The sequence below is a fragment of the Echinops telfairi genome, unplaced genomic scaffold (genome assembly GCF_000313985.2).
Source record: "Echinops telfairi isolate 266 unplaced genomic scaffold, ASM31398v2 ScPeMD7_23;HRSCAF=83, whole genome shotgun sequence".
NCBI classification, from domain to species: Eukaryota; Metazoa; Chordata; class Mammalia; order Afrosoricida; family Tenrecidae; genus Echinops; species Echinops telfairi.
Genome location: NW_022103920.1, coordinates 40,225,242 through 40,237,314, shown reverse-complemented (window position 1 = coordinate 40,237,314; position 12,073 = coordinate 40,225,242). Strand labels below are relative to the sequence as shown.

General features: G+C 50.4%; 1 protein-coding gene across 2 annotated transcripts in view; it reads right to left on the bottom strand.

The window, feature by feature from the left end:
* Positions 1 to 12,073, bottom strand: part of ATXN7L1 (ataxin 7 like 1) — a 277,172-nt gene that overhangs the window by 78,296 nt on the left and 186,803 nt on the right. The window lies entirely within an intron of this gene.

Here is a 12,073-nt window from a genome sequence, read left to right as displayed (position 1 = left end):
ACACACACACAAACACACACACACACACACACACACAAACCAAACTCAAGCCGTTGAGTCAATTCTGACTCACGGGAACCCTATCGGGCAGAGTAGAACTGCCCCCTGTGGGTTGATGAGGCAGTAACTCTTTATGGACTAGAAAGTCTCATCTTTCTCCCATGGAGTGGCTGGTGGTTTTGAACTAATGACCTTGCAGTTAGTAGCCCAATGGGGAACCATTACTCACACAACAGCAGTGCATAAAAGGAAGAAAGGCTTGGTGATCTACTTCTGAAAACCAACCAATGACAACTCTGTGGATCATAGCAGTCAAAGCCTGATCACCGAGGGGTGGGCCGTGGGGGGTGGAGTGGGGGGTGCAGGATAAGCAGTGTCCCTTTTTTTGTGCGTGAAGCCTGGGCTGCTGTGAGTGGGGGCCAGAATCCGAGGGAGCTACCAGTAACCAGGGAGCCAACAGCAACCAGTAAGCAGAAACAAGTGCGTATAAACACCACTGTCATTCAGGCCAACCAACTTTATTCAGGGGACCCGATGTTCCTCCTCAGATTCCAGGGTGACCAGTCAATAGTGGTGAACTTGTTCTAATCAATGGCGGTGAACCCATGTGGTGACTGCTCTTTCCTTCCCAAGGGAATCCAGATTTTACTACAAACTACATACAGCCATTGCTTCACTGGGACCTGAAACGGAGCCCCCGGGAGTGAAGGGCAGCAGTTATCTGACAGATGAAGGGAGAGGTGCAAAGGCCACTTAAGCAAAGGGTGGGCAGAGGGGAAGAGGGCTGGGGCTCGGGAGGGGTTCCGGGATAAGGACCACCTTGCAGGAGAGGAAGTTCAAGTTGGGCCAAGTGGGTCTTAAGCCAGTGCTGCCCTCTGGGCTGGCAGCTGACTCACTGAAGCCTCCCGAGAACTCTCCTGAGCCGTGCCCCTAATTCTGAGTGGTTTTACCTCTTTTACACACATTGTGCTATTTGATCCTCTGAGCCGTCATCCTGACAGATGGAAAGGGCCAGTATTATTATCCTCGTCTTACAAAGAGGGGAAACTGAGGCTCTGTGCAGCCTTTTGACTTTCCCAAGGCCACATACCCAGTAAGGCTTCAGCCCCAGGAAGGGGGGGCCTGTGCCAGCATGGCGCTTTATTATTAACAAGGCATTTAAAGAGGGGCAGGTTTCATGATTTCCCTTTTCACAGATGAGTCAGTCCCAGGTCACAGTGCAGATGATACAGCAGCACCACATTCACGAACCCTTAGCTCAGTCATCCTTGCTCACCTGTCACCTTTCCAGAAAATACACTGATGGAATGAAACCTCGCCTTTTCTATGGCAGGGCAGAGCTTGCTGGAGCTACCTCTCCATACAGTAGCCTTGCATAGCGATGCCGATGGAGAGCCATCGGGGCGCTCTCTGCCCTACTTTGAGTTGTTCACCTACCCCACATGCCAACCCAGGCCCAGACTTAGAAGAGGCCAAAAGCGGAATGCCCCAGCTGGCTTGGCAAGCTGTTTGTTATGTTGTCTGCATGTCCAAGATTTTTACTGCACAATTTTTTTCCTCAGAAGTAAACCACTGAGTTCTGCTTTGTCGTCTCTGGTAGTCTGGAAGCTCTGTTGAAACTTGTCCACTTTGGGGGACCCTGTTGGTATCTGAAATACCAGTAGCATAGCTTCTAGCATCACAGCAACATTCAAGTTGCCGCAGCGTGACAAACTGGCAGATGAATATGGATCTCTTCCAAAGTGGGCCAGGTAGCTGTCTTCCAGTTTTCTGGAAATAGGCAAGTGTTTCTGTGCTGTATCACGTTGTTGACTACTTCTCGATTGGTTTGCCATCAATCACCAGAACCTTGTTTTTCACTAATGTCTTCATTGCAACTTGGACTCCTTCAATACCAAGGTGCTTCAATACCATCAGTGATCAGATGCTACTTCCTTAAATGCTACTTCTTCAGTCCTTTGTGGTACAGTATCCCTGTGTATATTTCTTCCATCTTCGTTTGATGCTTTCAGGATCATTTACTATTTTGCCCATCAGATCCTTCAGCATTGCAACTTGAGACTTCCCCCCTCGCTTCTTTCAGCTTGTGATATGCTGGGCCCGCTCTTCTCTTTTCATTTTCGAACTTCAGGTCTTTGCACCTTTCATTGCAATACTTGGCTTTGTCTTCTTGACTTGCCCTTTGAAAGCTTCTGAACAGCTCTTTTACTTCATCATTTTTCCCACTCACATTAGCTACTCTTCCTTCAAGGGTTGAAGATCTCTTCTCCAGTGCGTCTGCCAAAACTACGCCTTTGCTGACTTGTGTTGAAACAGAGGCCCCTGAAAGTAGTGCTCGAATCAAGGATCCCATAGCTGTGTCCCATCGTCTAGGATGAGTCGTGCAAACGTTCATGGTTTGGTTGGGGGTTGCTGCCACTATTCTGTGAGGTGTCTGACCGAGTTCACTGTAGGGTTGGGGCAGATGGGCTTTCTACCCCCGTAAAGTTACATTCTTGGAAACCCATGGGCAGTTCTACTCTGTCCTATATGCCGCTATAAGTCAAAATGGACTCGATGGCAGTGTGTGTATGCCTTCTGTCTTCTTTTATTGCCTCCAGCAGTGTTTAATATTTTGCGTGTAGGATCCTTCAAAATGGCCACCTGAGCCTTGTTTAGGGAAATCAGTGTAGGTTATTGAGAATTTTAAGGTCACCTGAAAACCCAAGGACACCAGACACCCACTTTGTGACATCAAATTAGTAAAACAAAACAAAACAAACATGGACTAATAAAGGAACATGGACCATCAGCAGAATTGAGGTGTCCTTAGTGCGGGTGTGCTTAAGAAAGGAGGTTCCACTTTGTTCTAATAACCTGGCATTCTGTGATGTTCACCTTCCCAACATGATCGCTGAAGACAAAAATGGGTGCATAAGCAAACATGGTGAATAAAGCTGATGGTGCCCAGCTATTACAAGAGATAGCATTTATTTGAAAAGCAGACAATTAAGCATGCTTACATCACATAGGAACAATGTGCACATTGTTTCTCAATAAAAGCCTGAAGGGTGCACTGGGGAGTGCCATCTGCAGCCACCGCTCAGAGCCTCCACGGGCACCTCTGGGAGCAGCCCGGCTCCTGGCAGGGCTGCTAGCAGCTTTCCTCAGCGGCCGAGTTCACGGACTCGGGTGTCCTAGAACACACTGCTTGCAAACACCTGCACCTGCAGCTACTTGCTCTCTCTCGCCCTCTCTTACAAAGGAGTATTTGGATCACTGGGCTCTTGGGCTCAGGTTGGGAGGGCTATCACATGACAAAGGTCCTGGCAGCCAGGCTGTTTCAGGAATGATCACATCTGGGCTCGTGTGTATGAGTAGCTTATTTCTAAAGACATTTATCCTGCTGGAGGCAGCTTGCAATGATGCAATATCATTGCTCTCCACCCTCAGCTGCCCTTTGCCCTATGATTTAGAGTTTTCTTTGTCCACACTTCAACTCTCAGGAGTCCTTCCTCCTAAATTAAACAAAGAAACAAAGTAATAAATATATGAAAGTTTCCTGGAAGTGTTTTGGAAAAAGGTGGCGTTTATTTTTTTCTCATTTTTTTGAGAGGATACAGATCATATATAGCTTATGAAAAATTACAATATAAAAGGGTAGATGGTATGCTTTGAACATACTAAAGAACAAGTAATAGGGCACCTGTTAAATAAATTATTGAGTGGAATGCTTGGAAGTTATAAGCATGGTGATATAGATCTATATTTACTGAGACATGTCCACCATAATTTTAGATGGAAAAAAAGGGGAAATTTCAAAGTAGTGTTTATAGTAAGATTCTAGTTTTATTAAAAAAAACACGTATGCAGATATATCCATAGATTAAGCACTTATAAAATGTATTAGAGAGAGTTTTCTCTCTCTCTCTCTCTCACACACACACACACACACACACACATCTCCCCCCCCACACACACACCTATACCTTTGAGTGGAAAGGGGAATTCAAACATAGCTCTGATGTCCACAATTTACTTCCACGTTTTTGAGTACACCACTGTTGAACTGCATATGGCCCCAATGCTATCAAGAATCCAGTCTGGGGTGGGCAACCAGTAGTGATTAATTGGAGAGGGCCACCCTCCTTCACGTCCTCCTGTGAGCTGCATTTTGATGACCCACCAATAAGGTTGCAGGGCAAAGCGAACCCTCACCACCTCAGACTTCTTTGGTGGCAACTGTTTTCTAGCAAAAAGAACCTAAGGGCTCCGTGTGGTCACAGCAGTGTAGGTCCGGCCACAGCCAACATGAAATCTGAAGACACTGGGTCTCCCTTGCTCACTGTTCCAATCCCCAGTCCTCGCGCCCACTGCTGCTGCTGGAACCAGTTCAGGCGCAACTGTACGGTTAAAATAGATAAAGATTATAGTAAAGGCATAGAGAATAGGAGAGATAGGAGAGACAGTACAATAAAGGAGTCAGACACATTTTACGGTAGCATGCCCACCTGCAGGGCGGCCATGATCTCAGCAGCCAGGTCAGCGCAGAGAGGGGGGGTGGGGGTGGGGGTGGAGGGAGGAGAGAATGTATCTATTTCTGATCAAGGCCTATATGTACTTAGGGATGTGAAAGCCCGCCCCCCACCAGGTAACCACATACTTCACAGGAAGGGACTGTACAATAGGCATAAGCATGACAGGAAGGGGATGAGCTAGGGGTGTACATGCAATAGGAAGGGGAAGGATTAGGGGTACACATGTGACAAGATGGGCAGACTCAAGATGGAAGCCTAACCTTGGTCATTCTTGAGTGGGCTCAACCTTGTCCCTAGGGTCTCCTTCAAGGAAACATCCACTACCCTTATCAGAAGGGAGTGGGCCCTACTTAGGGTGGGGCAGACTATACAGTCTGATTGCTCTAGATGGCTGATAACCCTCAGGGAAGACAACTTCTAAGCAGCTTGCGTTGACCTCCAAGTGTACAGTCGTTTACCATGTGTAGCAAGCTGCTTCTAAGGCTTGGCATACATTTGGGGAGACACGTTCCATATCACGGCAACGTGCCAACCTCCACTGAGGCTGGAGTGGTGGCTGGCCTGAGGTGCACTGGTGGGTAGGGGATGAGCCTGGGCTTCCCTTGGGAGGTAAGATTTCTACCACTGAAGAACCCCTGCCCCCTACACCTGTGCAAAAAACCCCCACAAAAAACAGCCACTGCCACCAAGTCAACTCCGATTCACAGCTACCCTAGAAAAGGTTTCAGAGGCTGTAATCTTTATGGGAGCAGACAGCGTCATTTTTCTCCCTCCGAGTGGCTGGTGGGTTTGAACTGCTGCCCTTGGGTCTAGCAGCTAATGCCTAGCTTAGAGCACCAACAGCTTCAGAGATAAGACACGGAATGCTGCTGTGTTCGGTGCTGTCAAGTGAGAGACCTTGTGCACAACAAAACCAAACCCTGGCCAGTGCTCAGCCACCCTCACAACTGTTGCAGCCGCCGTACCAGTCCATCTCCTGGAGGGGCCCTCTCCTTTAGCAAGCATGACGCCCTTCTGCCGAGCCTGGTCTCTTCTGCTAATGTGTCCAAGTACATAAGAAAGTCTTGCCATCTTGTCTCTAAGAAGCGTTCTAGCTGTTCTTCGTCTAAGACAGATTTGCTTGTTCTTTGGGCAATTCGTGGTATATTCCATATTCTTTTGCAACACCATAATTCAAAGATATCAACTCTTCTTCGTTCTTCCGTAAACATTGTCCGGTTTGTTTGTTTTTTGTCCAGGTGACTGAAAAACTATGGCTTGGGTCAGAGGAACCTTCAAAGTAACACTGTTGCTTTTTACCACCTTAGAGAGATCTTTTGCCACAGGTTTGCCCAGATGCTAACTGCTGCATGAGTAAGATCAATGAATCACAACCTGTCGCTTCTAGAATCTCATTTATTCGCTGTAATCAGTGACTGTTCTTATACCACTCCCGATAACTGATTCTCACAGAACACAATCTACTGTTTGCCTGAGGTGAAATTGGCACTTAGAAAAAATAAAGAGCACTATGAGGAACCACGAGGGGCCCCAGTGGCAGTGTGGTGACCTGTTGGGCTACGTTCTGCCACATTTGCAGTTCAAACCACCCGCTGCTCCTCTGGAGAAAGCCTGGGCCTAAAGAGCCACAGTCTGAGGAACTCAGGACAGTGCTACCCTGTCCTACAGGGTTGCTGGGCCGGCACTGGCTTGATGGCAGCGAGAGGATTATATTGCTTCCCATGGACCATGTGATGAGGTTGGTGTTATCATCCCTACGTTCAGATGAGGAAGCCAAGGTCTTGGGAGGCTGGGATTGAAGGCTTTGAACCCAGGACTTGAACTCGGGTCTGACGCCAAGCTCTCGACCAACATGATGACTCAGTTTGGAGGGATTGAGTATTTCTTTTAATACTTTTACTCTATGCCAGTGATTCTCAACCTTCCTAACCCGTGACCCTTTCATACAGTTCTTCATGTTGTGGTGACTCCCCAACCACAACATTATTTTCGTTGGCTGCTTAATACACACACACCCTGGTCGGCATCTCATGTCTATGAATGGCTATTTGGTTTGGTGGTGGTGGGGAAATTAGATGGATGCAGGGACACAGGACCAGGCTTCTGGCATTCTTACTTGTAATGATGTTGATTGGCATGTGGCACTGAGCGATGTCCAGTGGCCTCTCTTGTCCTCGGGCTGCAGAAGAACCCGTCCTTGCCCACCTGCTGGATGGAGCTCTCCTGTCCCCAGGGCACCGGCTGTGTTGGCTGGCTCAGCCCAGCCCCTTCTGTCTGCCACCCGGGCTCCGGAGAGGCTGTTTCCACTTCTGTGACTTGGTGCCCAGCGTACTTTCCTGGGAACGCGCCCCGACCTTGCCTCCTCCTTCACCTTGGCTAACGCCTTCCTTTGCTCAAGACTCAGGTCCAACACTGCCACCTCTGGGTGGGCTGCTCCCCTCAGCCAGGTTGCCTCCGAGGCCCTGCTCTGTGCTGCAGGAGCCCTCGCGGCGAAGTGGGTGACAGGCTGAGCCGCTGACCTCCAGGCCAGCAGGAGGAAAACACAGGCCCATCTGCTCCTTCTCTGGAAGAGGGACGACCGTCTCGGAAGCCCCCCAGGGCAGTTCTACAGTCAGTTCTACCCTGTCCTATGGGGCCAGCCATGAGTTAGGACAGACTTGAGGGCAGTGAGTTTGGCTTGGTTTGGTTTTCCTGTGTTCCCAGGACATCAGGCACACCCCTACGACAGCACTTCCCCGGGACTCTGAAGTGACCCATGGGCTTACCCACCTCCTCCACTAGACCTTAAGGAACGGAAGCCAGGGAAGCCCGGCTTGCCAACCCCACGCACACACAGGCCTTCACAGTGCAGGTGCATGAGGGATGCGAACCCCAGAAAACAAGGAGCTGAGCCAAGTCCAGCAAGGGAACATGGAGGGATGGAGGTCCAGAGGCTCCAGAGCTTTTTGCTTCACAGGACTTGCATGGCGTTGAGCACCATGTCTTTCTGGGCGGTTTTGAACCACCAATCTTTTTGGCAGTCAAGTGCCCACTCTCTTTTTTAGTCTGTGGGCTTAAACAGTATGGTTTTTTTTTTTACGCCTAAGAGCATCATTGTGGTAGCTTGCATTCCAATAATCGCCACGTGTGCAGTTTGGAGATGCTGGTTGCCTCCTGCAAGCTGAGCTACCATGAGCTGTCCACAGATGGTTCCACTGGAGGCAATGGGCTATTAGACTCTGTTATTTAAATGTGTGCTCCTCTGCCCTCCTCTGATCCCCTCTGACCCCTGTTAGAGACCCTGGGAGCACTTTTCCACAGGCAGCCAGTTCCTACCATTGCCCCATGTCCACTCCAGGGCTGGGGGCACACGGACAGCACCACATGACGGCTTACTGGCAGTTTGAGAAGCTCTCTGCCACGCCAGCGTGTCCATCAAGTTGAGAAGTTACTGGGCCCCAGACGCAGACTAACTGTGACCCTGGCAGAGCTACCGCTTGATCCGACTGTGGGACTTGTGGCCTAACGAAATAAACAATTCCCAGCACGGCATGACCCTTCCGACTGTAATTCTTTCTGACCACACTGTGGAGATAAAAATAATTTAGCGATTTCCTCCCACTGAACTCCTGGGTACATACCAAGACTTCTGCAGCGGGACTGTTCTGATGCTACCGCACAGTTGTAAAGATTCATCCCCCCACCCCCACCCCACCTGAATGCTTGCCAGTTTTCACGCACAGGACGCACTGGCCATTTTTGGTGGGATCATTCTTCACTGGGGGAGGAAGGGGAGGGAGCCTGTCCCATACAAGGTAGAGTGTGGGGCATCTCGCGTCCAATAATGGCAGCTTCTGTGACAGTGCCCAAACGTGCATTTCCAATACCTCGAGGGTGCAAGTGGGGCTAGCTTTAATTCACTTGGTAGCTCAGTGGGCTGGATTCTAAGGGGGCAGAGAGAGCATGGCAGGGGCAGTGGGGGGGTGGGGGGTGTCTGTGGGAGACCAGTGAAGTTGTGAGAGCAATGGGACACCCACCTACGTTAGAGTAAAGTCAAGGCAGCGAGGAGCTGCGCTCTTAGAATGACCGGTTCTGAGCCTCACTGCCATTGAGTCGGTGCCCGCTCATGTTGGCTCTATAGGACAGGGCAGAACTGCCCGCGTTGGTTTCCAAGACGGACGCTGTTTATGGGAGGAGAAAGCAGGCTGGTGGTGGTTTTGAACTGCTGACTTGCAGATTGCAGCTCGCGACAAGTAACCACTATACCTCACTGCCACCGTAGGACAGGGCAGAACTGGCCCTGTGGCTTTCCAAGACTGCAGCTCTTTACCGGAGTGGAAAGCTCTGTATTTCTCCTGCAGAGTGGCACGTGGTTTCGAACTGCTGACCTTTCGTATAACCTTACGCCACCGGGGTTCTCCTAGCAGAGGCCAGCATGGTGCAAAAGGGAGAAAGAAGGACCACGGAGGGGTAAGACCTGGACTGTAATCTGAGCTGCCTCTTTCTAGCCTGCAGGGGTGTCAGGAAGGGGCCACACAGCATCTTTAAGGGCCAAGAGGGTAGCCCCCTGCCTGGGCCCAACTCTAGTGTTCAGAGATTCTTTCAGGCGAGGTTGGGCTCTCCTGGCTTGCTTGGTTCTGAAAGACCAGCATCAACACAACCACCCTACCACCCCACCATCACCAAAGCGGCCATACCCTACAAATAATGACCCATTGCAGAGAACTTCTGGGCCCTTCCATGTCTCTCGGCAGCACCGTGGGAGAGAGCCACTCCAACATGCCACGGAGCAAAATCCGCTCAAGTGCTGTGTTGAGAGGGTGTGACCAGAGTACAGGACTCAATGTCCATCCCTCGGATTTAAGGGTCAGGAGCTCAAGAGCGCAAGCAGCCTGTGTGGATACTTCCTTCTTTGTCTCATCTTTCTCACTTAGTTTAAATGTATTTAACTGTGCTCTCTGGTTGACAGCTTGACACAATCTGTTTTCCATCCGGCTGATACCCATTCGATGGGAGGGGTGCTGCTCCTAAGGGCTTCCAAGGCTGTTTGGATTCGTCTTTCTTCGTAAACAACTTTTCATCCCGAAGTGGGTGAAGGCTTACAGAGCAGATCTGTTTTCCATTCAACAGTTCACGTGTTTTGTTTCAGGTCATTGTTTGCATCCTCCGCAATGTAACCTCACGGATCCCACTTCCTCCTGCTTTCTGAAGGAACCCTTCTGACTCTGTCCTGGGGCAACTGCTATTCTTTTGATCTCAAAGGTTGGTTATTCTAAGGTGTGCAAGGCTCCCTAGTGCTACCGTCCCCCTTATAGACCTCTTGCTGGGCTGGATTTTGGGCAGTGGAGGGATGGGGGGAATGACTTCCATTTCAGACCTGAAGGGGGACGAAGGGCCACACTCTCAGGAGCGCCGCCAGTTTCTGTCCAACTAGTAAACCTGGGCTGTTTTGAGTGATTTTGAGTTTTGCTCCACATTTTCCTCCAGCTCTGTCCAGGACCTTGTACTGTGTGTGACCCCTCTCAGAGCAGTTGGTGTCGGGGGTTGGGCACCATCTAGTGCTTCTGGTTTCAGGGGCTGGAGACTGACGTTCACCTGGCCCGTCCTCCACGGGACTAATTGTTTCCACACCCTCCATCTTTTTCACTCCTCCTTCCTCCAGACAGGGAAAGATCCATTGTGGCACCCGAGATGGCCGCTCAGGAACTTTTACAATTCTAGTGGCTACTCACCCAAATAGGATGCAGAACATTGTCATTCATGGTCTCTGTGGACCGTGTTATGCCAGTTGACCTTGGTGTCCCCTGACACTATGGTCTTCAGTGCCCAGACCCAAGTACTCATGCCCTTGCAAGGTGTGCTTCTGTCTAAAAGGCCTCACAATGCTCGCAATGAATCTGTCTGCACCAAAGCTGTATTCATTATCGAAGCAGACTGCCCTCTTTTTCTCCCTCCGATCAGATGGAGGGTTCAAATCACCAGCCTTTCGGTTAGAAGCCAAGCACTTTAACAACAAGCTTTTCACAACTCTCCATTAGAGCTCTTTGCAACTGCCCCCCACCTCCGGCTCCCCCGACAAATTCAGCACCATTGAGTTGATTCCAACCCAGAGCAACCCACACAAGGTTTCTGAGACGGTGAGTCTGGGTCAGCAGCCGATGCTTAAACCATCATACCACCAGGGTTCCCATACATCCCTCTGCAACAAGGTCTGGGTATAAATAAATACGGCCAAGGAGTCAAATACGTGGTGGCTGTTGTCAGCACTGTGGGCCTGGGATGGAGTGTTTGGGCTCTGCTCCAGGAGGAAGCAGGCGCTCCTGAAAGGAGAAAGGAGGAAGGAGAGAGGCTCCAGGGGCCGCTGGGAGTGGAGACTGGCTGGGGGCCGGGCCTGCACCGTCTCTGTCCCAAGGAGTCACAGGGCCTCAAGCAAGTTACTAGCCTCCAGCCTCAGCATCCTGATCTCTAAAGCTAGGGACCTGCTTTACGAATTATTTCCCAGGATCCTTTGCTCCCGGGCACTGCCATTCTACACAGCACCCATGCTTGGCTCTTGTTCCTCTTCCTCACTGAGCTCGCTTCATCTCCACAGGGAGCAGGCCAGCGGGGGCTCCTTTCAGAGGAGTCTCTGTCTAATGACAAATAGGAGCCGTGCTCGCCTCTCAGAGGGATGGTGCTAGCACCTGTGTGGGTATAGGCAAGCGGGGTTTCACTGGGTAATGATGGACCTGTGTCCCCACTGTGTAAGGAGATGATAAACACATGGACTTTCATCTGCCTGGATGGGGATGCAGGCGTCCTTCTCGATAGGTTCTGCGCTACACAGTCATATCACTCTGTAGGCACAGATTCTGTGGCTGCTGCGATCATTATTAATAAGGAGAAGGGAACAAAATCAATAGCAGGTGGTCGAGCAACGGAAGGCATTGCTCATGCTCTGGGACATTCCTCTCTTGATGTCCCATTTAAGATTCTGGCTTGGCTTTGATGTCTCTTGCCTCACAAAGTCCTGGCCGCGGTTTGTACACAGAACGGCGCAGGGCAGCCACTGCTGTGAGTAGACCCAGATGGACACGTCACAGGCGCTTGTGCCGGCGCCGCTGTCTGAGCTGTGCATCACAGGAGCATCTGGTTCAAATGCAGATTCGGGTTCTGGAGGTCAGGGCTCGGGCCAGCCTGGCTCTCCCTTCCTACACTCCTGTCACACAACAGGGGCTGGGACTGCGCTCCGAGGGATGGGATGGGGGGAGACGGAGCCTACGGCAGGCGCTTCTCTTACTTTCCAAACAAGGCAGGTACCTTGGAGCCTGACGGCTGTTGGGTGTCACCCAGTCCGTTCGGCTTACGGTGACCCTGTTGGACAGAGCAGAGCTGCCCTGTCGGGTTTGCTAGGCTGTAATCTTAATGGATGCAGGTCGCCAGGTCTGTCTCTCTCAGATTCCCTAGTGTTGTTTTTTTTTTTTAAATATAAATCATTTTTATTGGGGGCTCTTACAGCTGTGATCACAATCCATACATCTATTGTATCAAGCACATTTATACATCTGTTGTCATCATCATCTTCAAAACATTTTCTT